This window comes from Gobio gobio, assembly GCF_949357685.1.
Source record: "Gobio gobio genome assembly, chromosome: 8".
Lineage (NCBI taxonomy): Eukaryota > Metazoa > Chordata > Actinopteri > Cypriniformes > Gobionidae > Gobio > Gobio gobio.
The window spans coordinates 43,400,548-43,423,616 of record NC_137114.1 but is presented as its reverse complement, the minus strand read 5'-3'; the positions used below and the strand labels follow the sequence as shown (position 1 = coordinate 43,423,616).

At 37.8% G+C, this 23,069-nt stretch overlaps 1 protein-coding gene across 2 annotated transcripts in view; it reads left to right on the top strand.

Moving 5' to 3' along the window:
* Window positions 1–8,288: 8,288 nt before the first annotated feature.
* The window catches only part of tpst1 (tyrosylprotein sulfotransferase 1), a 63,482-nt gene continuing 48,701 nt past the window's right edge, over window positions 8,289–23,069 (top strand). Inside the window, exon 1 of one of the 2 annotated variants that reach the window (XM_079822668.1) lies at window positions 8,289–8,712. The gene's annotated coding sequence lies outside the window, so the exon portion shown is untranslated. The remainder of the gene's footprint in view (window positions 8,713–23,069) is intronic. The other variant, XM_079822667.1, reaches the window with a different exon arrangement.

Sequence of the window (23,069 nt, the reverse complement as noted above, 5' to 3'; positions counted from 1 at the left end):
AGACTTACCCCACTAAACCTCACTCCCATCTGGGTCACGGCACCAAATGTTACCAGTCCTAACCGCCCCACTACGAGCGGGATTCGAACCGCATTCTCTGGCGTGGGAGTCGGGCGCGCTAACAAGGAGGCGAAAGACCGCAGCCTCTAGCATCAGTCACTAAAGTACCTCTTGAGATCAGGGGAGTGAGGTTTACACACCCGCACAATCTCAAATGATCCCAAAAATTCCATGTTTTATATTTACGACTCTTGATCGGGCAGCCTCTGACGTGATACCCACGACTGCCAATGAGAGCGAGCAAGCTTCACCAAACGGATGTTGCATGCTTCTATAGCTGAAATTTGGCAGCCATAAACATCCCACTAAAGTGGAGTATTGAGAAAGAAGATCACCCATATTCTTTTTTCTCCTTTGTTTTTCTTCCTGTAAAACAAAACTCATGTCAGGAGTTTTTCTTCTCAAGTCACCTTTGATCTTGTGTGAGTCTCCTTGATATCTTGTGGAAATGTTACTACAATCGTCAGGTGTGTGGTCTCGTGGTCCGGACGAATCTTCTAGTGTGTGCATTCGGAGGATAATAATGCAAAAAATCGGTTGAAACTGCCCTTATGTCTGTGGTCTCCCACAGTTTTCAAATCGTCTAGTGTGTCCCAGGCCTAAGTGGCTCAGTGTGGAACAACAAGACCAGACAACTGTGAACTGTGGAGTGACTGCTTAAATAGTGAGGCATTGATGTACTGGTGCAGGTGTTGCTGATCAGAATTCGGGTGATTGTGAATGAGTGGGTAAAGCGGAGAGGTCTGGTGCTGAGGATGGGACTGATGCTCCTGCTAACAGCTCTCTCTTAGGGCATGCGGTATGCAACATAAGCCTGATTGTATTTATTGTGACTGTGTATGGCTATGTTGCTTTACCTCTAAATCCCGCTAGATGTACAGTACCATCTGCCTCAGGATCATAACCCTAAACAGTGGCCAATGAAAATCAGCTTAGTAAAAAATCAGACCAGGCTCCCTGCCAAGCCTGATTCACCTCAATTAAACTACGGGGACAAGCCTGCTAATTCAGTGCATATAACATCCACAACTGAGCGATACACAAACTAAAGACTAGCTTACAGTCCGGGCAGCTGCTTTAGCTGCTAAATTGTGCTAGAGCGTTTTTTGAATAAACTAGGGTAAGTGCTTTAAAAACAGTTATGGAACAGCATAGCAGGAAGGCAGCACATTATTCTTTCTTTGGCTTTACACTATTACCAAAAGTATGTGGACAGCCCTTTTAGTTAGTGTTGCATGAATTATGCCTGGTCTATAATAACATGTTTGGTATCTTTATTAATGTATTTATACACTCATAAAATTCTGGGTTAAAAACAACCCAAGTTGGGTTGAAAATGGACAAACCCATCAATTGAGTTGTTTTAACCCAGTGAATGGGTTGTTTTGAGCCAGTGGTTGGGTTAAATGTTGGCCCAAACTGCTGGGTAGTTTTACTTAACTCAACTATTGTTTAATAATTACTGTATTGCTTGCTTAAAATGAACCCAGAGTATGCTGGAAAATATTATTTATTAATGAGTTTAATAAATAATAATTAAACAATAAACATGTATTAAATTGCTGTCAAATCGATTAATCGTGATTAATTGCATCCAAAATAAACGTTTATGTTTACACACAATATATGTATATATAATATATGTGTGTACTAATTATGTATATATAAATACACACTCGTTTATATATTTAAGAAATATTTGAATGAATGTGTGTGTATATATATATATATATATATATACATATATATATATATATATATATATATATATATATATATATATATACATATATATATATATATATATATATATATGTATATACATATATATATATATATATATATATATATATATACATATATATATATATATATATATATATATATATATATATATATATATATATATGTATATACATATATATATATATATATATATATATATATATATATATATACATATATATATATATATATATATATATATATACATACATACATACATACATACATACATACATACATGCAAATATTTCTTATTATATATAAAAATATAACAATATATATTATATATATTACTTTATATAATTTTATTATATGTAAATATAACAATTTCTTCTTAAATATATTGTCAAAATTAACTTTTATTTTGTATGCAATTAATTGCAATGAATTGAGTTGACAGCACTAAAAATAATACTTGCAATCAAAAGTAAAAGAAAAACAGTCACAAAAGATTTCTATGTCAAATAAATGCTATTCTTTTGAACTTTCTATTCATCAAAGAAGAAAAAAAACTAAAAAAACATTTATCATAGTTTCCAAAATAAAGCAGCATAATTTCAACATTGATAATAATAAATGTTTCTTGAGCATCAAGTCATCATATTAGAATGATTTCTGAAGGATCATGTGACACTGAAGACTGGAGTAATGATGCGGAAAATTCAGCTTTGACCACAGGAATAAATTATATTTTTAAAATATAAAATATAAACCACTAATTGTAATAATTACAGACAGACTTCTTTCAAAAATATTTAAAAACCCTGTACCGACCCCAAACTTTTGAACCGTAGTGTATTTTCTTTATGCTTACTTATACATTAAAACAACAATAATGATGTATTGTCATATACTTATACGTTACATTTTAAATTTACTGCAGTCATTTTATTGTGGGAGGGATAATGAAACATCAGGTTTAGCTTTCATTTGAACACAAAGCTTAACACATTCAAACAAACGTGTGAGATCAAAAAATAAATTGTGCAGAATCTGGAGGAAAAACTTGACTAGCCTTCACAAAACGGCAACCTGAACCCTATTAGGCACTTCTGGGATGAATTGAAACGCAGACTGCGAGCCAGACCCTGTCGCCCAACATCAGAGGCTGACCTCACTGATATTTTTGTGTCTGAATGGGAGCAAATCCCAGCATCCGTGTTCCAGCGTCTACTGGAATGCCTTCACAGAAAAGTGGAAGCAGTTATAGCAGAATTTCGAGTAACTATGCTCACCAGACAAATTGGTATGGTGTCCACGTACATTTGTATTCGTACATTTTTCTATGGCTGTTCTGCTCTCTCACAAAGTTTGACGGTTTAATAAAATAATTGACGGTGTATAAAACAGAGAGCTGTTTTTTTTTTTTTATTCTTGTGCTACCCTTGAGTATGAACAGGCGAGTTATCTGGGCCAAGCACTTCATCACCCTCCCCTTTGTCCCCCAATCTTCTGTTTTTGGCAGAGCTTGAAGGCTTTTACCTAATCAAGCCAGACACTGTGTGACTGATTAAGAATTTGATTGCAGGAGAGGAGGACGGGGACAGAAAGCTCACGCATGCACATTCATCCAGACATCCATCTTTTGTTTCAGAAATTACAGGGCACATCACAAACAATCAAAGACTTTTGTATTCTAACTTTTTACACAATGTACTTCCTAATAATTCCGAATACTTTTGTGGTTTCTCGCAACATGTGTTTCCAATAAAGTATTGTCGCTAACCTGAAGCTAACTGTCTGCAGACACATGGTCCTTTTCTTTCAATGCTTCTCGGTGAACGAAAGCCAACTTGGTGAATGAGAGTTTTGTTATTGCATCAAACCTCCTTTTGGAGACCTCAATGGGCAACTGAATGGTTTTAATTATGAGGTTGTGTGCTTGTGCTTTTAAATTTGTTCACTGGTATGACTGAGGATCTGGGGATTCCAACCACTGCTGATTCATCTTCTTAAGCCACACTCAGTGTTTGTGTTGCTCTGACAACAGTTAGCACAGTAATTAAGATTGTATGGTCAAGTCAGAAAATTTAAATGGAGCTCAAAAACTTTTTAAAGGGATAGTTCACCCGAAACCCATAATTCATAATTCATCATTTACTCACCCTTGAGTTGTTCCAAACCTGTATACATTGAATTGTTCTGCTGTACACAAAAGAAGATATATGGAAGAATGCTTGTAACCAAGCAGATCTCGGTCCTCAGGAAGAAAAAATACTATGGTAGTCAATGGGGGGCCGAGATCTGCTTGATTACAAACATTCTTCCAAATATCTTCCTTTGTGTACAGCAGAACAAAGAGATGCATACAAGTTTGGAACAACTCAAGGCTGACTGAATTATGACTTTTCAGTTTTGGGTGAAGTTCTGGAAATTAAAGCGATAGTTCACTTAAAGTGATAGATCACCCAAAAATGAAAATTATGATTTACTCACCCTCAAGTCATCCTAGGTGTATATGACTTTCTTCTTTTTGATGAATACAATCAGAGTTATATTAAAAAAAGTCCTGGCTAATCCAAGCATTATAATGGCATTGACTTGATGGGTCGTTTTTGAAGTCCATAAAAGTGCATCTATCCATCATATAACTGCTCCACACAGCTCCGGGGGGGGGTAATAAAGGCCTTCTGAAGCGAAGTGGCACTTTTGTGTAAAAGAAAATCCATATTCAAAACTTTATAGACTAAAATAGCTAACTTCCGCTGGTCAGCAATGCGCGACTCAACTTGCGCTAAAAGAGTAACCCCCGACACTACGTTTTGTTTTGCTCTATCCTCTGCGATTTTGCGTTCGTCAATACGCATGCGTCAAGGGTTACTTTTTTGTCGTAAATCGATGTATAAATCTATATCTATAATCTATAAAGTCGATCTATAAAGTTTTAAATATGGATATTTTTCACAAAAGCGCCACTTCGCTTCAGACGGCCTTTATTAAAGGATTAGTTCACTTTTAGATAAACTTTTGCTGATAATTTGACTCACCCCCATGTCATCCAAAATGTTCATATCTTTCTTTCTGCAGTCGAAAAGATGAAAACTTTCCAGGATATTTCTCCATATAATGGACTTCAATGGTCTCCAAACGGTTCAAGGTCCAAATGACAGTTTCAGTACAGCTTCAAAGGGCTTTAAACGATACCAGACGATGAATACGTTTCTTATCTAGCGAAACGATCCGTACCTGGTCATCGTAGATGCCTCATTCTACTGATCCGTGCAAGCGCTAATGAGGCATCTACGTATACATCTATGACCAGGCTCGTATTTTGACCTCACTTAGCGGAAGTTATGGCGGAGCTCAGAGATGATCACGTTTGTCTGATAAGAGGTAAAATAGCATAAATACTGCTTGATTTCTCGCAGAAACTGATCGTTTCGCTAGATAAGACCCTTATTCATCGTTTGGTATCGTTTAAAGCCCTTTGAAGCTGTACTGAAACTGTCATTTGGACCTTGAACCGTTTGGAGCCCATTGAAGTCCATTATATGGAGAACAATCCTGGAATGTTTTCATCAAAAAACTTAATTTCTTTTCGACTTTAGAAAGAAAGACATGGACATCTTGGATGACATGGGGGTGAGTAAATTATCAGCAAAAGTTTATCTAAAAGTGAACTAATCCTTCAACCCCCCAGAGCCGTGTGGAGCAGTTATAGAAAGAAAATAAGAAAGTTATAAGAAAGTCATGCAGGTTTGGAACGACATGAGGGTGAGTACATAATGGCAGAATTTTCCTTTTTAGGTGAACTATCTCTTTAAACCAGTGGTTCTCAACCAGGGGGCCTGGACAATCTTTCAACAACAAAAAATATGGTCATTATTTACTCACCCTCATGTCGTTTCAAACCTTTGGTCTGTAGAACACAAAATGAGATATTTAGAAGAATGTAGCCAAACAGTTTTGGTTCCCATTGATTTTCATTGTAGATAATGGTATAATTGGTATAATGGAAGTGAAACTAGGTTACCCACCAATGAGAATTGCATTGGTTGCATGATGTCAATAACCACAGAAAATAGTTTAAAATGAAAAAAAAAAATCCCTTAATTTCCCTTAATTTATATTAGTCAAATTATTCAATTAGTTTCTGGGGTAAATGACAACAAGCCATACTTTTCATTTATTCAATCGTCCTAATGTTGTTGTTTTTCTTTCTGGGTGCTTATTTAGGAAATGCTTTTAAATTCAAGGCAGCTTTCAGTTTTCATTTTAAATAAATTACATCCAGGGGTTCAGTGTCTTTCTCTAGGGTGCAGATTTATTCCATCGTAGCTGTGTGTGTTTATGCAAACAACCACATGAAACAAAATGCACAGATGAGTTCACACCCGGGGGTGGCCCTTTTCTTCTGCCCCGGAGCCTGTCCCACTGCCGATTTGAACAGGCCCATACGGAGACACACTATGTTACACCACACAGGCTGTGATTTCCTGCCATTCTCTCAGGACCCATCTGTTCCAACACTTTGGTTTGCTTTCTCAGCACCATCCATTCCTCTCTCCGGGGACATATTGTTAAAGATGCCATGTCTGACCCACCTGCTTGTTAGTCATTACATAGTCGGTCGTATTTTTGTCATCTTTCACAGATGATATTTGAATAGCCGGAGCTTGCCACTTTTGTTTGATTGTCATCTCACTGAAAAGGATGGAGAGAATAATTGTTCACAAAACCCCCGAACTGTTGAGAGCTTCCTACTTAAGTGAACATATGGAAAAATCATTATTAAGCTTATAAATTACAAGTTTTGGTTATCTTTGCTTTTTTGGGTTTACGAGTCCTTTGAAGTGACCAAGTCGTGCTGGGTCTACAGTTCTCTAACCAATACAAGATATAATTTACGCTCACTAGTACACATCTCACTTTGAAGAGCCTCTGTTCAGAAAGATCTGACCATAATGTACACTGCAAAAAAATGTTGTTTCAACTTCAAAAAGTAAGTGTTCGTGCTGCCTTAAAACGTCAAGTTTATTCAACTTGAAATGTGAAGTTGAACAATTTGGATATTTGAGTTGACTAAGCTTAAAATTTCCATGCAGCACGAACATCGATTTTAAAGGGAAACGAGGAAAAAGACTCCCACTATGCACTATGATCCATCTTGAAGTGCTGTTTTAACAATACTTATATAATATTATAATTATAATATAATTCAAATAAAAGACTTGTCAGTTGTAGCATAAAAATATCCTATTCATTTTTTCCGTATTCAAGTGGCACAAAGGTTTGTGCTGAATATGTAAAACAAAAACAAAGTCCCTCTTTTGAAGAATGTCAGCTTCACAGTGCATTTGACCACAGCATTAGTAAGAAACATGAAACATGGACTGAGAAACTATGGTGATGGGAGCTTTTAGGGCCTCAAAATAACTTGGCTCTGGAGAAGCTGAGTGCTCTGTTTTCATGTTATGGTCTATTAGTGCAGTAATGGCTGTCAAATGCAACTTATTCTGCATGATGCTTATTTTGCCAGTAATGGCTGCATGCGTTCCACGCTATTTCCAAATTTCTACAAATGGACAGCTGGAATATACAGTGGAGTAGAATGTCACCCGAAGCGGGACTTCCAACTTGGAAAATGGCTCAGAAATATAGGAAATCTGATGCCTTGCAAATATGATGGCATGCAGGGAGTACACTATAGTTAGCTAATGATGAACATGAGCAACTTTTACACTTATTTCAGTTCAAATGTGTCTATTCTGAAGGGGGAAAAAAAACATGTCAATATAATTCAAAAATAAGAGAGTAAGTATTTCGGTAACACTTTAGCATGGAGAACACATATTCACTATTAAATACGGCTTTTGCCTCAATAAACTCCTCATTCACTGCTTTTTAATAATTAGTAAGGTAGTTTTTGTAGCATTTACGTTTAGGTATTGGGTAGGATTAAGGGATGTAGAATAAGGCATTAATATGTGCTTTATAAGTAGCCTACCAATATGTAATCAACATAAGTATATTTCAAGTATAGGGTGAATTCAGGGTGATTGGGACACTTTTTGCCATTGAGATGACTTGGAAAAAGTGTCCCAATCACCCTGAATTCCCCTATGTAATATGTAAGTAATGCATGCTAATAAGCAACTAGTTTAGCCAGAATTGAACCCTAAAATAAAGTGTTACCATTATTTCAAGTGTTCAGTAGCCTATTATACTCTGCTTTATCGAAATACGGAGTTTCCAGTGGGTAAAAATTTATTTTTAGTTTTAAATTAAGTAAGCTGCAGTCTTTGGTTTATCAGCACAATATCCCTTTTCATATGCGCTTTCCCTTTAAGAACCCCGCAGCTCCACGGTGCTCCCTTGCAAAACACAACCAAAGTGGGCGGGTTTAAAGCAAGCTGCGCGCATTAGCCTATAGCAGACGTCGACACACTCACGTCAAACAGACTCTAGGCCAATCAGAGTGTTGCTATTAATTTTTTTCTTTCGACAGTGAACCAGTAATCGTGTTGCCTGTGAGAAAAAAGCTCCCCACGAAGGACAGTTGTATACGACTCGGTCAGAGGCGATTTCCGCTCAGTAGCGTAATATTTACAATAACACATTTCAAATAATCGTATAATTAGATGATATGTTTATTTGTGTAATCCACCGACATTCAGGTCGCGCTTGTTTGAGACCGTGAACTGATAAATCCCCCCGTGTGAAGCGACGAGCATCTGGCAACCCGGTGAAGGTGACGAGCTCTCGATGTGATACAGTTGTGGCGAGCGCTGCGTCGAGACGTGCACAGTGTCGCATTTTAAAGCGGTGAATGGAGCAGCGAATGGCTCGTCTGTGTGTTGGTCCTCGACTACGAAGAGTTCCTGTGTAACCCAGTAATCGTCTATCGTGACGGATATACCAAACCAGGTACGTTTCTTTAAATATAACCCCAAAGTGTTACAGCGTTACAATGTATTTGCATCAACAACCGTACTAACCGCATCTCAGTCTGCTTTCCCTCGGCGAGAACAAAAACACATCCCTGGTTTTTAGATCACTTTAAGTTTTTGAGTCTTTAAAAAACTGCTCTCGTTTGTTTTGACTGGGGAAAATGATGCGGACTTGGCACGTGCCAGCGTTTGAATTGAACTGTATAGGACGACAGCCGAGCTGTCAGTGACAGATAACAACAAACCCTGAATATGTGCATGTCAAATGAAATAAAAACAAAACAAAACGTATATATAATCCGCCTATAGGTAGACAAGAGATTTATTGTTGTTTTATACAAGCACTATAACTGTTTTCCGTCGTGAGCAAATAAAATAGGAACAACACTGTCAAAATTAACAACTATTTGTTTTTATTGACAAAATGTTCTGTTTAGGTTTTATTGAATAGAGCTGTCTGTAGCCTTATGGCCTGGCAGTCAGTCACTCCAGCCAAATTCATAATTTATGGCCAGACATCCCCTTGAGATTGAAAAGATTTTTTTGGACAATAGAAATACCTTTCATTGAAATGAGGTTGTGTTTTGACCAAGCATTAGTCCAATGAGACTGATTTCTTGTCAGATTTGAGAGAGAACCTGATACTGACTGTTAGATGTGATTTATGACAGACATTCAGATCTCACTTTCTCAGTATAAATATGTTTTATACATACATCTATATAATGTCTCAGTTCATTGAGTTTTCTCTGGGTTCTCGGCTGAGTTTCAGTCATATCACTGCTGTAAACATATTTCTTTGACCCCTGAAGTTGACAAGGGTCATAGAAGTTTTTCTTATTTCTTTAATATGTTTATTTTAGTTGTATATTTAGCTTCATTTTGAAAAAGCATAACATTTCGTTGTTAAGTTGTTTTTTGCTTATTAAGAATTCAGCATTGCACTGCAAAAAATGCTTTTCTTACTGGGTATTTTTGTCTTGTTTCCAGTCCAAATATATATATATAAAAAAAATCTTAAATCAAGATGCTTTTACTAGATAAGTAAAATGACATGATATGTTTTCTGGGGGGAATTTAGCTTCATTTTGAAAGAGCAGAACATTTCGTTGTTAAGTATTAAGTCCAAGTAATATGTTTGTTTGCTTTTTTTTACACACAAAATTGTACCTTTGGGGATACAAGGTAGTACCCTTAAAAGGACATATTTGTACCTTTTTTTACTCCTAAAAGGTACATATTAGTACCTTAAGATTACAAATATGTACCTTGGTAATACTGTGAACCTTTTTGTGGTTAAAAAAAAAGGTCTGAATCGAATGTGTCCTTTTAAGGGTCCTGCCCCGGCGACAGCCTAAAAGGTACAATTTTGACACTGTGTAAGAATTAAGAATTACTCATTACACTGCAAAAAAATGCTTTGCTTACTTCATTTTGTCAAGTCCCCAGTCCAAATATCTAAAAATGTTAAAATCAAGATGCTTTTACTAGATAAGTGAGATCTAGATATTTTTTCAAATGAAGTTTTGGGACTGTTTGGGACATAATTTAGCTTGTTTTGATTTTTTTCCTCCCAGAAAACAAGAAAAAAAAATCTTATGTCATTTTACTTTAAGTCATTTTTACTCTAGTAAATGCATCTTAATTTAAGAATTTTAGATTTAGACTGGAAGACAAGAAAAGCATTTTTTTTTTTTGCAGTGTAGATTGGGATCGTACTAGTGTTTCCCTGTCTGCGTAAACAGCTTATATCTGTTAAATGGACTGTGCTTTTTGATAAACACTTCTGCTGTAACACTAACTTCTCTTGTGGTTTCATCTCACAAGCGCAACACTTGCGTATTGATCTGTCCTAGAATTTTGCACAATCATGATTGTGTACAGAGACCTGAAATATGGACTTTCAACATGCAAGGCCGTGGTGTCGTGTCCCTTTTTTAGAGGCTAAAACCCACGTTCACGGATTATATTCTTAATCCTGATTAATTCCGTGTTTCTTTTGTAGTTCTGCCCCAGCCACTAGAAGGCAGCGGGGATTGAGATGTTTTTACTCAGCCAATTCTGAACTGCGGAGAAATTTCTCTGGAGGTTTTTATGCTTGTGAGCTGATTGAATTGCCACTTCAGATCAGTTTTAGCACTGCGACACCGCACTTTGGGCATCTCAGATGAAACACTCTAGTCTGTGCATCTGAATATTAGATTAGGCCCTTTGGTTCTCAAATCGTCATTGTCATGGATCGTTTTAAATGTGCCTCAAAATGTGTTCAGTATTGCACGATTCATTCAAGCTCATTCAAGAACCTAAAAGCTTCTCTGGAAATGTAGAATACTGCTGTCAAAATGTGGATGAAGTAATGTGATCTTAAAAGGCTTTCTACAGAATGTCTCGGGGTCGGAGGTTGCAAGAAACAGATTAGCGAGTGGCCACTCTGTGTCCCAGCCTCGATTGGAGAATCAGGTTTAGCCAATGGCCAACAGATAATGACTGGGTTAGATAAAGACAAAAAAGAATCTAAATAATTATACCCCTAATATGAACTGATTATCAATATGGTACAGATATATTGTGCATCTCTACTACACCTAAAACAGTCATTTCTAAAGTGTTTTTTGTGGAAAATGAAATGGTTGCATAATGAACAGGTGAGACCGCAGCAGGTAGAAAGTGTGCGTGATTGTTAAGGAATGGTTGACATGTGACCTGTGCGCTGCTTTTGTGTTTTTTGTAATCGCCCGGAAATGCCATCAACACACGGCTGTCAAAGTCGAGAATGATAGCATGGTTCTGGTCATGGAGCACTTTCTTCATCGAATGTTCCCATTCTCTCCTCGCCCTTTGAACAGAAAGCCTTCACATCTAGAATGGAAAGTATCCCGCTCACTTTGTCTGTTGCTCATTCACTTGTGCCGAATTTCATTTCCAGAGGTATCTTTTCTGAAGGGTTTTGATCAAGTGGTCCAGATTGAACCTCCTTAGGAAGGATCAGTGCTGTATGAAAGGGGGAAGATTACTGAGTTTGATCTTTTCTCATGTCTGAATTGTTTGACTTTCTTTAGTAAAAAAAAAACTATTTTCTCAGGCGTTCTAAGGCCACATCCACATGAAGCCAGAGCTTTCCCTATCCAATAATTTTTTTCCCTCGTCTCCAGAAATCTCTGCGTACACACGAAACCACTGATACTGACTCAAATCGATGTAGTACACATGCCAGACCAGTATGTGGCGCTGTAATTCTGCCACAGAGATTAAAAAAACGCCGGATCCGTGTGGACTAAACGGCGAACCGATAAACATTTTTACGTACTGTGTGGACGGGGTGGCGGCGCCTAAATGTCCAGTCTTGGTTTATAAGGGAAATTATAATGAATTGTTTATTATGTTATGGCCGATAAGCAATAAACATCAAAATTATATACTGAGTAGAAAAAATTAAAGGAAAATGCAAAAAAAAAAGTAATAATACTAAAAATAATAATTGCATTTAAATCCATCTTTAATATGGTTGATGATGCGTTACAGTTTGGGGTTGGTAAGATTGTTTTAATCGTGTTTTTGAAAAAAGATTCGTATTCAATAAGGTTGCGTTTATTTGAAATGTTATTGGGTGGGCGATATGTAATTTTATTTCACGATAGCGATATAAATCACAGTATGGTTATTTTTGCTTTGAATAATGTTTTTATGATATCAACATTTTTGATACCTTTGAAATGTAATAATTCTTAACACAATTTTCAGGATCATAAAAAAAAAAAAAGCCTTAAAAAAACCTCAAGTTTACTAAAGACAAGTAAACAGCGATAATACAATAGAATAGACACAAATAGACCGACAAACTTCAAGCACTAGAAATAAGAAATACATATAATCAGATGTTTAAAAAAACTGCATTGTCTATACTGTGTAAATTAAATATACATTTATTAAAAGTGCAGTGAGAGAATGTCTTTCTAATTTGGATGCTGTCACTTTAAGACCGACTGCACAAATCCATGATACTTGTGCATTTTCTCTCAACAGTTTAGTTCACTTAAAGGGTTAGTTCACCCAAAAATGAAAATTCTGTCATTAATTACTGACCCTCATGTCGTTCAACACCCGTAAGACCTCCGTTCATCTTTGGAACAGAAATGAAGATATTTTAGTTGAAATCTGATGGCTCTGAAAGGCCTCCATTGGCACAATGGCACTTTACACTCTCAAGACCCTTAAAAGGTACTAAAGACGTCGTTACAAAGTCCATCTCACTACAGTGGTTCTAAAATAACTTTATGAATCGGCAATAATAGTTTTTGTGCGCAAAAAAACACCAAAATAACGACTTATATAGTGATGACGATTTCAAAACAAGGCATCATGAAGCTTCGAAGCGTTATGAATCAGCGAGTCGATTCAGCAATTTGAATCGCCAAATTTCAGCAGTTTGACACGCGATCCGAATCATGAATCGGCTCGCTGATTCATAACGCTTCGAAGCTTCATGATGCCTTGTTTTGAAATCGTCATCACTATGTAAGTCGTTGTTTAGGGTTTTTTTCTGCACAAAAACTATTGTCGGCGATTCATAAAGTTATTTTAGAACCACTGTAGTGAGATGGACTTTGTAACGACGTCTTTAGTACCTTTTAAGGGTCTTGAGAGTGAACCGTGCCATTGTGCCAATGGAGGCCTTTCAGAGCCATCAGATTTCAACTAAAATATCTTCATTTGTGTTCCGAAGATGAATAGAGGTCTTACGGGTGTCGAACGACATGAGGGTAAGTAATTAATGACAGAATTTAAATTTTTGGGTGAACTAACCCTTTAAGACATAAATTGCTGTTTACTTGCAAATACATGGTCACTTTCACAGATATGTGTATTTAACCGTTCATGTGTCTCTCAGACAGCCCTGAGAAACAGACTCTCTGAGAGCATTCACATATACTGAAATGAGTCATCTTCCGCTGCCACTTCAAGGGTCAAAATCACCTGTTTTTAAACCGCAATGCTTAAAAACACATACAAAAGATAAGTTTTCGTAACCACACCGCAGAGCAACGTCACGAGCATAACCGTGATAGACAGGATAGTCCAAAATCTTTGGAAAATTTCTACTGGTTAATCGTGTCTGCTGGTATATTGCCCACCCCTATTATTAAATTGTAATATAAAATGTTTTCTATGTTGATACATTTTAAAATGTCATTTGTTCCAGAAGCTTTTCAGAATTTTTGGAAACTTCCTAGGATTTACTGGAAATTTTCAGACCCTTTGCAACCCTAGTCCCATGATCCTGTAGCCTGACAAGCCAGACCCTCATCAAGATGTTGGGTCTGGGAACTCACCTTTGGCAGGGCTCAATCCGAGGGGCAGGATAAACGGTTGTCTTTCAAATTCCCTCTGCACACAATAGGATAGCGCTACAACCAACCAGAGCAATGAAGAAGGTGACGTAGTCTAGCCTGGTCCTACCAGACTCTCATACATTTAATTTGTACAGAAAGTCTGGCCACTCTCAGTCTCCATTGACAAGTGTTATCTTCCTTGAAGGTGGGTACTCTGTTGAAGTTTAAAGGTCCCATGGCATGAAATTTTCATTTTATGAGGTTTTTCAACATTAATATGAGTTCCCCTAGCCTGAATATTGTCCCCAAGTGGATAGAAATGTTGATCGGTGTAAACCCGAGTTCTGGCTGTCTCTCTGCCTTTGAGAAAATGACAGGCCAGACGAGCCAATCCTGAAGTCTCCTGGTTTGACGTCCAAGCAGGAACGGTTACCTCCCTTTCCTCCGCCCAGAGAATCTGGCACGCCCATGCAAACGCTCGAGAGATCATTCCTTGTGAACGAGTGAATGCTGGCAGTTTCTCAGTGTTTGGATGTACAAATGAAAACAGAAGTCTTTTTTCAGTTCCTTCTGATCTGTGATCAGTAATTTCTGATGTGTAGCTAATTATTTATTATTCGTGCACACAATGCGGCTTCTCTCTCTCCAGACAGAACGGTGTTTTCGTGTTTTCTATCTTGTGAGTCAGTGTTTTTGTACGTCCTCGTCGCGTCTATCGGTTCTAAAATGTGCATACAGTCGGGAGTTTCTGCTCAACATCGGCCTCACACACGCCGAAGCTCGGGCTGCACTGGCCGGTGGCCTTCAACATCCCCGACCCCCAGTACTGCATCTGGCCCACAGCGGAGGCACCAAACGCGGCGTGAGATTAAGCAGAAGGGGGGTAAGCGTGAGCATATTCGGGCTAGCCAGCCTAGCCCCACAATAAACTGGATTACATTCGATTACTGCTGTTGTGTCTTTGTTTGCGCTGTGTACTCAACGCGCATCACTGACGCTTTTATTTTATTTGAAAAATAATGCTATTATCATCACTTACTTTTAACTCGTTCATCTCGACAGCTGTAATGGTACTTTGCATGTGTTACAAAGTTGGTAATAATGATGAAGACGGACTCGGTGTGACTGGGACTCTGTTTATTCAGAACTCTCAGATACAAACACAATAAACTCGCGCTGACTGACAGCGCTCTCATAACTCAGTAGGTACTATAAATAACTAACTTTGTTAACGATCGCTGAGCTCCGTCTCTGGTACATTAGTGATGTCCGGTTCGCGAACGATCTTTCTTTTGAACCTGTTCTTTTTAGTGAACCGAATCAGTTCACCAAATCGGACTGAATCGTTCTAAACGGTTCGCGTCTCCAGTCAGCGCTGATCCATAATTTACTAAAGTTACTAACTTTCTGACATGAGTGACAGTCCCTCCGACTAGAAATAGACTAATAACCCGAAGTATATGCTGTAACTACAACAGTTCAGACATGCTGAGAACTGTTGTGAAGTGAACTCACGTCTATCCGTCTCTCTGGCAGCAGCTCGTGCCTCGTAGACCAAGTTAAACCACGCCCCCTCCGCTCATTTAAAATACAAAGATGTCAGCCAATCACAACAGTGGGCGTTTTTACTGAAGTCTCACAGCAGACACGCCTCTTGAAGCAGGGCATTCAGCCACAGGGCAAACAGCAGTATTGAAAAAATGCCTTTTATTTCTAAATTATGACATTTTATGATGTAAAAGTCATACTAACAATATAAGTACACCTCAGGAAACATTATAAAATAATAGAAAAATGCCATGCCATGGGACCTTTAAAACTATTGGATCTGCCCAGAGCCACTCTGGATCTGCCATAAACAATTCCGTAACTTTTGGTTGTGACGTATGTCATGCGCTGTTCGCCTTTTTTTCTCACATGGAAATCCGTAAAAATAACTGTGCACACCACCTGAGTGATAACCTCTTGCATTCGGATTGTGATTTATTCACGGTGGAGGGGAGAGTTTTGTGTTCGGGAACGCGCTGCTCACGTGGTCCGTAACATACTGTAAATAAAATATCATATGCTTGGTATGATAAGAATAAATGCTGCCGTAAATAACGGCCCAATTCAAATGTTTACGTGCTTTTCTTCCTTTTTATTTTTTGAGCTTGATTAAATATATTGCTCTTGTAAATACTTGCCAGCATTTAAAGAAATACAAGTCTAGAAATGCATCCAAATTACAGCGAAGCGCAACCGCACGGTGCTCTGCAGTGTCAAAAAGGATATAAAGAGTGAATTTTGAAGTGATATATTCTTGAAAAATCAGAGATGTGGATACGGACCGCAATTAAATGACCACACAACCTTGGTGTTTGTCTAAAACAGTACGTAATTTGGCTGGGGATTTTTACGTGGGTGGTGGGAGACGGACGGCAATAAAATCACTGACTGTAAATGATGACAATACCTTCTGACCACACGCAAAACAATTACCGGGATTCAGCCAACTCCTTCACCTCTAACGGAGCGAGCTGGAAAATCAAACTTTTCCCGGGACACATCATCATGGCCTCCAAAAAAACTCAACAAAGATTGTTCTTGCTCCGGCTTTAACTTCTGGATATTCGGACAACTGAATGAATGGCTTCGCTCGCAACTTTTCTCCGCCACCATTACTGAACTACAACTCAAACTAGCGCACGACATCAACGTCATCATTCTCAGCCACTCCCTCTGTTCGCTGATTGGACCGGTAAAAATTTGTTCGGAGAAAACCCAAGACAATACAGCAGTCCCAGACGGAGTACTGAAGGAAAATTAAAATTGAGCGGAAGTACGTAGGAGGGCGGAGCCAGGCTAGACGTAGTCAGAGTGAACACACAAAACTCCAAACACATCTTCCTTTTTTAAGAACGATTTCAGTGCCGTTCTTTGTTCTTTTCTCAAAGAAAAGCTTAACTCCAAGTCTTCCAGAGTCGCGGTCAAAGCCGATTCGAAAGACTGCTGTTCGCCAGCTTCTTTGTTTACAAGTAGCACGCGGAACCGCCACAACTCTGCCGTCATTATGTTAAGCCCGCCCACCGACTCTATACACGATATGATTGGCCTGACTAGAGTTTGGTTTTTCAAGCTCGCAGTCGCAAGCCGACGGAGAGTTGCTAGACGATCCTGGCTGGAAATTACATTAGCTGCCGTTAGGGTGCGTCTAGATTTCGAGGCTAATGATCCTGATTTTCTGCTCAAGAAACATTTCTTATTGTTATCAATGTTAAAAACAGTTCTGTTGCTTCATATTCTTTTGTGGAAACAGCATTTGTCTGCATTCTTTTGATGAGTAGAAAGCTCAAAAGAACAACATTTATTTGAGATGGATACCTTTGTAACATTATAAGTCTTTTGTCATGTTTGACCTATTTAATATACGTCCTTACTGAATATGGGCCAGATTTACTAAAGAGGGCAAATTAGCGTGTGAGCGCTAAGCACCGATGGGAGTGGAAAGTTCTGCTCGTGATCTACTGACGACGTGCAAATTAAAGAACACAGTCGTATTATTTCCGTAATGACCAACACACTCTACCAAGAGCAGCGCAAATTAAATAATGGCATTAATTGACTAATTGACCTTAGTAAATCACCTTACGTGATTCATTTAAATACTAAAAAAAGGGAAACTCCTACAAATGCATATGCAATAAGCTCAGTTGCAAATATTACCCTGTCCATGCCTTTCAGCACTAATTTATCACCGAGTGTCTTTAGTAAATCCTGACAGTAGTTTAACACCAAAAGAGGGTTTGCGCTGACACAAGCTGTTAGTAAATCTGACACTAAAAGTATTCATTTCATTCATTCATTCAACAACAAAAAAAGTTAATTAAGGAAAGGTGTAACCAAGACAAAGGAGACACCCTTCATGCCTTGTTAAAGAAATGCTTCTCCGGCTCTTCGTCTTATTAAGTGGTGCTGTGGTCTGGTTTCAGCACAGGCCTGTGGAGGATTCCCAAACAGATCAATGTCAAATCCAGTGGAGGATATCCATAACAGAAGTGTGGAAGCTCTATTAATTTAATACCAACACCTTCTTGATTTCTCTTTCACAAATGTGAAACTCGAGACCAAACATTGCTTGACCACAATAGTAAATCAGCTAAGAGGTTGTTCCTTGATGGTGTGGAGTGATTTACATCCATATGAGGCTGTCTTTAAAATGACTAAGCATCCATGCCTTCCATTTGTTCAATGATTTCTTAATGATCAGTAATGTAGCCGTCTCGTACTCTTTACTAGTCTGAACTCCTCAACATCCCACTCAGCTCGTGCCTTAGCCACAACTGAGATCCGTTTCTCCTCTGTGGAATGAACTGGAGTGGGTTTCTACCATATGAACGTTTTATAAGTGAGCTTGAACCTCAAGCAAACAGGGAAGAGGATGAAACCGTGACTCATCCTTTGACACGTTTCAGGGAAGATGTTCCTGAACAACATCGCCTCCTCCTGTGGAGAGTCTCATCCATTACGCCGAGGATTCTGGGTGTGGAATTCCTGTTTACCGTCCGTCAGCACTAACAGCCTGTGGCCAAGAAATCCATCACGAGCAAGGCCCTCTCTATCAAAGTAAATCTGCACAGACCTTGAAAGAGAGCTTCAAGTTCCTAGCACTTATCAGAGGCGGCTGATGTTCGTAGGATGTTGAGGTTTAACAAGGGCGCTGCTGACGTTTATCTGAGCGTATGATTAACGGCGCGAGATAGACGTCAAGAATAACAGCAACATGGAATTCAGTGTTTGCTTTTCACAGCAGTTTTATATCTGCCAGGAATACAGAAAGAATGTGACTAACCGTATGTAGATGACGAACGAAGATAGGAATTTGAAATATGAAAGTGTGTCTGATGATTACCAAAGAAAATAAACAATGTTAGTGATTAAAGTGAGGTCAAACATGAGACATGCACAAAATCAAGGTAAATATCTTACCTTGGCATAAACTTGTGAGCAGAATATTATTTTGCGTTGTTTCATATATTTAGGACTAGTACTGTCAATCGATGAAAAAATTAACTAATTAATTGCACATTCTTTTCTGTAATTTAAACGTGACTAAAACATTAGAGTTTTTAATATTTCTCTATTATTTATTTTTAAACATTAATGATAGACATTCAACATTATAGTGTAATTGAAAGCTACATCAATTTCAACATTTATTAGGCTTTAAAAAATTACCTTTTTTATTTAAGTGAACTTAAAACAATCTTCACATAAACCCATTATAATAAATGTCATATTTACCTGTGGCCTTCCTATATATATATATAGTCAATATACAGAAATTTTATAAAGTTATCAAACACTGTCTTCACTGCATGAATTATAAATTATATATAGATTAATTCTTATTAAAGCTACAATTTTCTCTGTTACCTTTGTTCTTTGATTAACTTTAATGACAGACATCACAGCGACTGGTTTATTAGGCTGCTGTCACTTTAAGATCTGCCACTGCCGAACATGATACGGATCTAACGCACTGTCATGTACATTTCATTTTCTAATTTAGAAAGAGGTTAGTTTAAGACGTTATGAGGATACTCGACACATATCGACACTCTGCATAATTCTTTGTGTTGTTGTATGTTCAAGCGAAAAAGAGAACTCGATACTGGCACGCATCTTTTTGTGCGTCATGTGCGTCACATTCACAGACAGCGCGTTCTCGTTTGACTTGTTGCACTTGAATGGTTTATAAGCATTTGCATGAACAAGAGCATGATCATATGTGACCTTGGACCACAAAACCAGTCATAAGGTTACATTTTTTGAAACTGAGATTTATACATCAGCTGAAAGCTTTCCGATGATGTATGGTTTGTTAGGATAGGACAATATTTGGCCGAGATACATTTGAAACTTACTACATAATATTTGAAAATTTGGAATCTGAGGGTGCAAAAAAAATCTAAATATTGAGAAAATCGCCTTTAAAGTTGTCCAAATGAAGTCCTTAGCAATGCATATTACTAATAATAATAAATTTGTATCTATCTATCCATCTGCCTGTCTAATCTATCAATCTAATCGTATCCATCAATCTAATCTTATCTATCAATCTGTCAATCTAATCTTATCTATATATATTACGGTAGAAAATTTACTAAATATCTTCATGAAACACGATCTTTACTTAATATCCTAATGATTTTTGGCATAAAAGAAAAATCGATCATTTTTACCCATACAATGTATTGTTGGCTATTGCCACAAATATACCCGTGTGACTTATGACTTCTATTTGTGGTCCAGGGTCACATGTAAAGTAACGCTAGCCCAAGGATGACAGGTGTCGCGTTAATTGCATTCAATATTTTTAACACATTAAACTGAAAAAATGAATTGTATGTGTTAATGCATTAATTTAGAATTTTGATAAAATGCTTGCTTTTCTAATGTAATTAAAAACATTTTTACATTTTATTTGTGATGCAGTGTAAATAATACTTTTGTGGAAATGTTACTTTCAGCTCAAAATACATATTATGTATGTACATTGTTGGACATCCTTAGAACGCATTTTTGCATCCCACTGCACTGCTTTTCCAAAGTTTTTGTAGGTAAACATTCCAGATGGTTGGGCTTGACAGTTGCACTCTTTTGCACAATTTTGTTTTTCATTCCACTTCAATCCGTCTTGGATTTTTAAACGCTAAAATGTGTTTTGTGTGAATGGCCCCTCAGTAAACAAATGAAATAGTGACAGTTAATTTTCTAAATTCAGCTTGCTTATCTGCATCGTCCTTGAGTGTGTATGAACTCCTCCCAGCTGTCAACTGCCAGTGAACAATAATCACTCACTCTGTATTTCTCTCTGTCCCTCATATTTTATTCTGGAACCACAAGAACAATCATTAAAACGATAAACCAATATATTATTAAACAAATTTTATTGCCACCCGATTAACGTGCCATCCTTTCCTGCCTTAGTTGATCTCTTACTGTATAGTGTGTTTAAGCACAGTGGAGCTCTGAATTATCCAATCAGCATCCAGGATCGGAACTAACCGTTTTATAAGGGAAACCGCAGCTTTGGTGATCAGTATTGGTTCCCTGCAGCTTCAATAGATTCCCTAATGTCTGTGTGCATAAGTACCTGTGTGGGGCTATTTAAGTCTCTCAGTGTAGTGGATTCTCATCATATGATGTAAGGTAATGCAATATTGGTTCTTTAAGAATTTCTTGACTGTAATGAATAATGGTGATCATAGATAATCTTCTTTGTGTGGACAGAGATGAAGAGCTGTGTCAATTAAGGGTCACTTTACCATCACCAGCATCCTGGAATAGATTCCCAGCGGGACCAGGCTCAGGTGTCTCGCGGAACTCAATTGGCTGGGTTCCCGGGTGGGTCATTGTGGGTAACCTCCTTCAGATGGTTTGAGAGGGTCTCACAGGACTGCTTTGAGCGAAGTGGCTTAATGACTTCACACACCTTTTGTTCCCTTGATTAGACCTGTAAGCAATGTAATGAACATTACGACTGACCTTGTTTCAAATAGTTGTCTTTGAAATATGGAAATTAGCCTATTAGAGTACTGTACTTGACATTTGTTATAATAGTATTTAGGTTTGCAGTAAAAGAGGTAGAACAAACAAACAAAACAACAATTTATTTTGCATTAAAAAACACCCAGGTCAATTTTACTCGCACCAAAATAGTGCCAAGACATTATTGGAGCTTGTTAAGACCTGCATAATTTGGCCAAATAAAATCACATTATGGTTATTTTGACAAATATTATGATTGCAGTTTGAACTGCAATATACGGTTAACATTTAAGGTCATTGTAGCAGCTAAAGTGTTGCAAACATATACATTGATTTATATGCATCCCTTTCATTCTCCATAGGAATTCGTCTCCTTTGAGGCATATTTATGCAGTGCAGTGCTGACACAGGCCAACTTGTGCTACACTTACTGGCTCTTTGGTCAGAGAATAGCACAGGCAAAACCTTGCAACAAACCCAACGCGCCAGAGCCAGAACAGTGTGGTCAAGTTTTATGTGCACTGCTTGTTGTGTCAAGACACCCACTCTTTAAGGTTGTGTAGCGCTCCGTGCAAATTAAAGACTGCAAGGTCATACATCTTGTTGCTGGTGGAGATGTGTTCTCTTTAGATTTAGAGTGGGAGGAAACATGAGCCAATCTTAAGATATCCGACCAGATCTGTCTCTTATTTCAGACTACTATATCTTGCTAGTGTCGCTTTCCAAAATCCAATTGTGCTTATGCTCCAATATTTTGAAGTCTGATACTTTTTTTCCTCGCTAGCATTTTTTATTCAGTCCATTTGCTTTGTAAAAAGCTTCTTTCTTTTCAGTTTCATTCGGTTGAACAGGGAAACTAGTGGTATGATTACAAATGTCTTTGATCCATAATTGTTACAAGGATCTTTTTTTGTTATCTATTTGTTAGAATCTAACTTTTAGGTAGACTATCAATTTATCAATATTCTCAATCATCAGTCGATGTCCACCCCTGTGCTGTGTGGCAGCAGCTGCAGCGCAAGATATCTTGGGAGAATGCTCAAGGAACCACAGACACAGTGCAGTACTATAACATTCTCAAAGGAAGAAAGGTCATATATAAAGGTGAAAAGTGAAACATGTATGTGCGCGAAATGTGTGTATGTGTATCTTAATGTTTTGTCTGGGATGTCTGGGTGTGTGCGAATGTGTCAAGGACTACTGAATGTTTTGTCTAATTGTGCACATGTACCATGGCAGAAAAGTCAGTGTTATTCAAAGAAAGTAAGCCCAAGAAATAAGAAAATATTAACACTATTATACATCCAAAATGCATTTCATACACACAATGATTTGAATACACCTCTTTTCAACCTTTCTTGAATTTGTGTTTTCAAAACCTTGTGACACCAGCATGAATACAAAGAGCCAGTCCAAGGAATGTAGCGTATACCCGTCCAAAATGATGGCCAAACTTTACTGATGGTTTATG